The sequence below is a fragment of the Palaemon carinicauda genome, chromosome 1 (assembly GCF_036898095.1).
Source record: "Palaemon carinicauda isolate YSFRI2023 chromosome 1, ASM3689809v2, whole genome shotgun sequence".
In the NCBI taxonomy this organism is placed as follows: Eukaryota; Metazoa; Arthropoda; class Malacostraca; order Decapoda; family Palaemonidae; genus Palaemon; species Palaemon carinicauda.
The window spans coordinates 113026378-113034739 of record NC_090725.1 but is presented as its reverse complement, the minus strand read 5'-3'; the positions used below and the strand labels follow the sequence as shown (position 1 = coordinate 113034739).

General features: G+C 44.6%; 1 protein-coding gene across 1 annotated transcript in view; it reads right to left on the bottom strand.

Annotated features, from left to right (window-relative positions):
* Window positions 1–2945: 2945 nt before the first annotated feature.
* LOC137651024 (ciliogenesis and planar polarity effector 2-like) overlaps window positions 2946–8362 on the bottom strand; it is a 96876-nt gene continuing 91459 nt past the window's right edge. Inside the window, exon 7 of the mRNA XM_068384166.1 lies at window positions 2946–5599. The gene's annotated coding sequence lies outside the window, so the exon portion shown is untranslated. The remainder of the gene's footprint in view (window positions 5600–8362) is intronic.

Sequence of the window (8362 nt, the reverse complement as noted above, 5' to 3'; positions counted from 1 at the left end):
CTTTCTCTTCAGCGTAGGAGAGACAGCCGATGGTTTGTTACCCTGGCCGGCGAGTGCTGGTTTCATAACCCTCACTAACGCCCGTGCCAGCGGACCAAACCAAGTCTGCTGCTCCAAGGACACAGAGTCCGAAATCCTCACTAAAGGGAAAGGGATCGGGCGATCCTTTGGAGTGGACACGACGGTACCTGCCTGAAAAGAAGGTGGGGAAGAATGCTGTACTGACCTCTCTTCGTCCTGCACTACCAACCTGTGCTTGGATGGAGGTGATCCCGAGTGCCGTCTAAGAGCACGCGTCCCTGCTGCTACCACCGGCTGTGGAATTCGCCGCGAACGATGGTCGCGCGAGGGCGAATGGTCGCGCGGGCGCGCAGGTGGATGATCGCGCGGGCGCACAGGCGAGTGGTCGCGCGGGCGCGCGAGTGCGAGGCGAGCGATCGCGCGGGCACGCAGGCGAGTGGGCGCGAGGGTGGGCAGGTAAATGAACACGTGTCCGAGGCGACGAACGCAAGCGTTGGCGCGACGGCGAGGGAACGCGCTGCCGCGTAGGTGAGGAAGATCGCTGGCGATGTAGATCCACAGGCGATCGATGACGAGCTGGTGAGTGCAGTCGCTCAAGTTGGCGATGGCGCGATGTGGTATGTCGACGCACTGGTGTGCGATGGTGAGCAGCATGCGCAGGTGAATGACCGCGTAATGGTAAGCGATGGCGAGCAGCATGCGCAGGTGAATGATCGCGTGATGGGGTGCGATGGTGATCAGCATCCGCAGGAGGGCGATCGTTCAGGGGCGAGCGATGAGGAGCAGCATGGGCGATCGTGCAGGGGCGATCGTGCAGGGGCGAGCGATGGCGAGCAGCATGCGCAGGTGGCCGATCGCGTGATGGGGTGCGATGGTGATCAGCATCCGCAGGAGGGCGATCGTGCAGGGTCGTGCGATGGCGAGCAGCATGCGCAGGAGGGCGATCGTGCAGGGTCGTGCGATGGCGAGCAGCATGCGCAGGAGGGCGATCGTGCAATGGCGAGCGATGGCGAGCAGCATGTGCAGGCGGGCGATCGCGCGATGTCGAGCTAGAAGCTGGCGAACCATGTTCCTTCAGGAGTGTTGGAGAACGTCGGCGCGCTAGCTGTTGCTGTTGAATAGGCGATACTAAGATCGCCTGTGCGCGCTGGCAAGCAGGTGAACGCTGGCGAGCTGGAGATCGCTGGCGAGCTGGAGATCGCTGGCGAGCTGGAGATCGCTGGCGAGCAGAAGGTCGACGCGTGTCATGTGAGAGGACAGGTGGCGCGGCGCGTTCACGAGCAGCAACAGGAAGATCGCTGGCGCGTTGGCGAACATGTGTTTCTGACACACGCGCAGCACGATGTTGCGTAGCCACAGGACCAGGCAGATGGTGAGCAAGGAGTTCAGCAGGAACTAAAGGGTGGTCAGAGACCGCAGGGCGAGGGTCCTCAAATGAGCGCTGACGCTCGGAAGAGAGCTGACGAGCAGGAGAGCGCTGGCGAGGGGGGCGAACATCAGGAGAGAGCCGACGAGCAGGTGAGCGTCGGCGAGCAGGAGAGCGCTTGTGCGCTAGCACTGCTCACGTAAGGGAAGGATCCCTTAGCCCCGAAGGGACCGTTGCCCGTCGGGTGACGAGTTCTCCAGAAGGCGAAGGTCTGGCAGGAGATGGTGAGCGGTCTGCAGAGAGGTTCAAGGAGGGCGGAGCTGTAGGTTGAGGCTGACGAGGAGAGTCCCCCCCGAAGGATGAAGACCCAAAAAGGCGCCTCTTAGTCCCCCTGTAAGGGGAAGGGAGGCCCTTGTGGCGTAGAGGACGGTGAGCCTTACGGCGGAGGCGGCCTCGGGGGAGATCGTCGGGACCATCGGTCCTCCGAAGGGGAGTCTCCGTCAAAGCACTTCCCTCAGAAGGAAGCTGAGCAGCAGTCGAGACCGAAGGACTCACTTCCCCCTTCGAAGGATGTACGGAAGGAGGAGGAGAGCCTTTAGCACCATCACCAGCAACAGCACCTGCGGCGGAAGGCCCAGCCACGTCGGAGGCCTCTGTCACCACGACGTCGACAATAGACAGAGGGTCTACCTCTGCTACCACCGGCAACTGCTTAACAGCGGCCCCCAACGAGACAAGGTCAATAAGAGCGACCCTGGAGGGCAAGCCCTTAAGCCCCAGGGACAACCAAATCTGTAAAAGATCATCACTGGATAAGGCATTATCAATAACCTCCCCCGGAGGAGGAGGGGGAACTGCCTCGCTATGGGAGGCGACGCCCTCTCCCCCCACCGAAGGTCAGGAAACAGAACAAGGGCCTGCGCTCCCACTCGGCCGACTCTCCATAGGAGGTGGACGAGGGGGAGCTTCGGAGGAGGTTTGGGCGGCGGAAGAAGAGTCCCGAGAACCTTCCTCCTTCAAGGCTAACCCCGGAGGAGAACGGTCTCTCTTGGACTTCTTCTTACGCCGACGGCCAAACCTCTCCCACTGGGAGGCAGACCACTCCCTGCACTCACGGCACATGTTCTCCTGGTCACACCGTCGGCCCCGACATTGAGGGCAGAGGGTGTGTGGATCCGTATTAACGTCCAACATGAAAGTCCCACAAGGACGGCCGGCAACTCCAGGGCATGTACGCATAGTAAGAAAATAACTGAAGGTCAATTTCCAACCAACACACACGCTGAAAAGAAAAAGCAGAAAATTAAAGGCTGTCACGAAGGCGATGAGCAGACACGTCTGATCACCGCCGAGCCAAAAGTGAAGTGAAGCAAGTCACCGGTGTGTGGAGGGGGGAGGGGTAGCAAGCTACCCTTCCCCACACCCCCCTAACTAGCGCGGGGGTAATTAACCCTCGTTAAAAACTATTGGCTCGTCATTTCAGCTGCGCTAAAAGTAAACCCTTTGTAAATAGCGTGGTTTGTATTTCGGTTACGGAACAAACTGTAATAAGACAATTGCTGTCTGCTAAAGAAAGTGATGAATGCAAGAGTTGATGGAAGAAGTACAAGAGGAAGGCAAAGGTTTGGGTGGATGGATGGAGTAAAGAAAGCTCTGGGTCATAGGAGGATAGATGTGAGAGGGGCAAGAGAGCGTGCTAGAAATAGGAATGAATGGTGAGCGATTGCGACGCAGTTCCAGTAGGCCCTGCTGCTTCCTCCGGTCACCTTGGATGACCGCGGAGGTAGCAGCAGTAGGGGATTCAGCTTATGAAGCTTCTTCTGTGGTTGATAATGGGGGAGGGTGGGCTGTGGCACCCTAGTAGTACCAGCCGAACTCGGTTGAGTTGCTCATCAGGCTGGGAGGAGCGTAGAGAGGATAGGTCCCTTTTTTTTATTTTTCATTTTTATGATGTCGGCTACCACCCAAAATTGGGGGAAGTGCCTTGGTATATAGATAGATATCCTTTCATACAGCAAGCAAAACAAAATTTAATAACCTGATATCTATTTCATATGAAACCTGACTATTTGTTGACTTTAGTAGCTGGAAATCATAGACATGGGATTCAGGTTAGGCCTACCCTAGGCCAAAATTTAAAAAAATTGAACTTACAAACAGCTTCCTGGAGCCAATTAAGTTTTTAAGTTGAGGACCTTCTGTAATCTTAATGAATACACTTATCGTTAAAATCTTTGAGATTGTAATGTCAATTAAAATTAAGAATAAAACATATAACTTGAAAAGGTATAAAAATTCAGATTTTATTGAACAAGTTCAACTCCTTAAAAAACTAAGATATATCCTATACAATCAAGTCCTTCCCTAAGATTGAACTCAATTTAAAATATCTTTATTCAACTAATAAAAGGAAATAAACCTTAAAATATATTAACAGCGGTATAGGGCTCTTTTACTGCAACAACAGAAATTCTTCCAAAATATATGAGAGAGAGAGAGAGAGAGAGAGAGAGAGAGAGAGAGAGAGAGAGAGAGAGAGAGAGAGAGAGAGAGAGAGAGAGAGAGAGAGAGAGAGAATGTTTAGTAACGTATTATCAGAGATACAATCTCAAACAAGATCATTAGACAAATGCCTATACTGTACTCACATTCATTTTGTAAACTTTTTGTTACTATGCTGATGGATATTGTTATAGTGATCAAATAATCAATTTTCTAATGATTTTATGTACAGTACTATTTGTTTTGTTTCAATATTTCATTAATAAACCATAAGTGGTCATAAAAAATGCACAAACACTCAACATGCTTAAAGATTTGCATAAAAGGTTGTGAAGCAGTTTGCTCGTTTTTGACATTTTAGCATGTTCAACAACTTGCAATAAAAATATTCAGACACAGACAGAATGGACAGCGACTGTGTAATTATGAGTCACACTTGTACGCTACACTCTATCAACACATAAACACTGTTACACATACATATAAGGTGTATACAGGTTTCAACAATATATCTTTAACACAAACCCTATGCTCTTAAAATTTCACGATGCTTCATAAACATTTGAAAAAAAAAAAATTCAATATCATAAAAATCACATACTTTCACTACTGAAACACCAAAAAATGTTAATCTATAAAAGCAGGAAGCATGCTTTCTTAACACTTCTTTTTAAGAAAGCACTGTCGATTTAACTTTTGCAATTTTAAAACTAGCGGGAAATGAAGGAAAAGTTTATAATAGCCAACAGGCAGGTGTGAAATATCTAAGAAGGCTGTCATAGACTGATTTAGCCTATAGAATGTGAGTAAGCCCGGACCTCTTATATTCGACAATTCTATGCGAACATTTATGACATTTACAAATCAGAATATACTCCACAAAAGTTCATTATCCCAGAAACTTCTATATAAGTTGACAGCATGTTGTTTACATTGATCATATATTTCTTTTCATATTGCTTGACAGCACTGAAAGAATTTTATGATCCTGTAAATACAGGCGTAAGTACATTTATCATTAATCATCACAACACTAATATATATAATTCATTTGTTTGTTATCTGCCATGGAATAAGACATCATTTGATCAATTAAAGGCACTTTTAAGCATCTTTAAAATAGCACTTAGCATTCATTTCATATAATTTGCTTCACTAGCTAAAGGCAATTAGATTAATACTGCTGTGTGAGCATGCCACACACAGCAGTATCAGAATAGGTCAAAGATATTGAGAATAGATTATCTTTTTGGTTCATATGATCCACAATAATTATCACCAAAACTAGAAACATAATAATATCAATAAAAATAACAATTCTAATACTACTGCTAAGTAACACTTGTTCAAAATTATAATACGATGTGCTCAGGTGACTTTAAAATAAGTCAATAAGAAATATCTACTACTTGAAATGTTTATCAAACTTTGTCTCTTTATAACAATTTATCCCATTAACAACTACTTTTGGATCTAAGGTGGCCTTTCTATATCCAAGTGATTGCCCTTAAGTACTAAAACTACCATCACCAAAAACTGTTACAGTATGAAACTGGATGGATATACAATTCTAATAAAAAGTAATGGTAAAATCTAACCTATTTTTCAAATAATCTGAGATCCTTTGTAAATAAGATATTACATAGCAGATAAAGAAGACTCAGGTGAAGACTCTGTTCATCTCCAGTGATGATGTGCTGGTATCTAATACTGAAACAATAAAAAAAAATCATTATTATTATTATTAGAAGCTAAGCTACAACCCTAGTTGGAAAAGCAAGATGCTATAAGCCTAGGGGCTCCAACAGGGAAAAATAGCTCAGTGTGAAAATGAAACAGGGAAATGAATACACTACAAGTAATACAATCAAAATAAAATATTTTAAGAACAGTAAAAACATTAAATCAGATCTTTCATATATAAATGATAAAAACTTAAAAAATGATAAATAGGGTATAACAGCATGCCTAAGTGTACCCCAGAGCAAATGAACTCTAATCCAAAACAGTGGAAGACCATAGTACGGAGGCTATGACACTACCCAAGACTAAGAGAACAATGTTTTAATTTTAGAGTGTCCTTAATAACAATATTATTCATCTGAATAAAAAAAAGATAATTCTTTTATATAAACCTAATAATGTATATTTAATTAGCTCTTTTCTTAGACATATAAAGCATCCGAGACACCAGAAAATAGCAATCCGGCAGCAGTACCAAGATTCTTGGGCGGATCTGAGTCTCGGGTAAACATAATTCTCATTATTTGCATTGTATAAACCATGACCTACCATAAATATATATGCTTGTAACTGAGAATTTGCATTTTAAGTGATAAGTTAGCATGAACAAATTGGGATCTTAATCAAATTTATTATTTTAATATTTACTCACACTCCTCAAGAGAGATTAGTCCACCAAACGTTTAACTGCATTCAACAAGGCACTAGAAGAGTTGAAAGACCCAGGCTTACATGGCTGAGGACTATGAAGCGAGTAGGAGATAGTGAATGGAGAAGTATTGAATTAAAAGCTCAAGATAGATACGACTGGAAAAATCTAACTGAGGACATTTGCGTCAACAGGCGTCGGAGAAGATGATGATGATGACTTGTGGGTCTCCTAGTTCCTTGGCAAAGCACTCTCTAACATTTATCATTAAAAGAACCAATGTCTTCCACCCCTTCCATATACTTTATAGTTTGGCACTGCATCTGGTGCTCTATAGTACAAAATTTAAATTTGGGTGCTCTCTATAATTGAAGTCGACCTCAAAGCCAAAAAGCTTTTTGACATCACTGAATCGACTAAAAGGACAGCTCTTGCCTTGCAGTTTTGCTTTTAACAAAAGGCTAGAAGACCAACTGCCAATAACTGTGGAAACTGTTGCCTTACAGTTGGACTGTTTAGTCAAAGGTTAGGCCCACTGCCATGCCATCATAAAATCCATGTGACAAATTATTGACCATTCCGATGCCATTAGGGCATATCAGGCAACCATACCCTTAATGTAGGGATAACGGTGGGAAAGATGACGAATGAGAGGGAATTAGGTGAACCACAGGTAAGTATTCTATTATTCAAATTCCATTTATTATTATTACTGGTTGCAGACGCGGAAGAAAAGCTTGGCCGATTAGTGTCAGAATTTGGAAGGGTGTGTGAGAGAAGGAAGTTGAGAGTTAATGTGGGTAAGAGTAAGGTTATGAGATGTACGAGAAGGGAAGGTGGTGTGAGGTTGAATATCATGTTGAATGGAGATTTACTTGAGGAGGGGGATCAGTTTAAGTACTTGGGGTCTGTTGTTGCAGCTAATGGTGGAGTGGAAACAGATATACGTCAGAGAGTGAATGAAGGGTGCAAAGTGTTGGGGGCAGTTAAGGGAGTAGTAAAAAATAGAGGCTTGGGCATGAATGTAAAGAGAGTTCTGTATGAGAAAGTGATTGTACCAACTGTGATGTATGGATCGTAGTTATGGGGAATGGAAGTGACGGAGAGACAGAAATTGAATGGTTGGTGAGATTGTTTAATATGTGTTTTGTGTTGTCAATGGTACCAGTAGATTGGGTTTGTGCGTGTATTGTACCACAATATAAGGGTAAGGGAGATGTGCATGAGTGTTGTAATTCAAGGGGTATTAGTTTGTTGAGTGTGGTGGGAAAAGTGTATGGTAGAGTAGTGATTAATAGGATTAAGGATAAAACAGAGAATGCAATCTTAGAAGTACTTGGTGGTTTTAGAAGAGGTAGGGGTTATATGAATCAGATTTTTACAGTTAGGAAGATATGCGAGAAATATTTAGCAAAAGGTAAGGAGGTGTATGTTGCGTTTATGGATCTGGAGAAAGCGTATGATAGAGTTGATAGGGAAGCAATGTGGAATGTGATGAGGTTATATGGAGTTGGTGGAAGATTGTTGCAAGCAGTGAAAGGTTTCTACAAAGATAGTAAAGCATGTGTTAGATAGGAAATGAAGTGAGCAATTGGTTTCCGGTGAGAGTGGGGCTGAGACAGGGATGTGTGATGTCGCCGTGGTTATTTAACTTGTATGTTGATGGAGTGGTGAGAGAGGTGAATGCTCAAGTGCTTGGACGAGGATTGAAACTGGTAGACGAGAATGACCATGAATGGGAGGTAAATCAATTGTTGTTTGCGGATGATACTGTACTGGTTGCAGACACGGAAGAAAAGCTTGGCTAATTAGTGACAGAATTTGGAAGGGTGTGTGAGAGAAGGAAGTTGAGAGTTAATGTGGGTAAGAGTAAGGTTATGAGATGTACAAGAAAGGAGGATGGTGCGAGGTTGAATGTCATGTTAAGGAGGTGGATCAATTTAAGTACTTGAGGTCTGTTGTTGCAGCAGATGTACGTCAGGGAGTGAATGAAGGATGCAAAGTGTTAGGGGCAGTTAAGGGAGTAGTAAAAAATAGAGGCTTGGGCATGAATGTAAAGAGAGTTCTGTATGAGAAAGTGA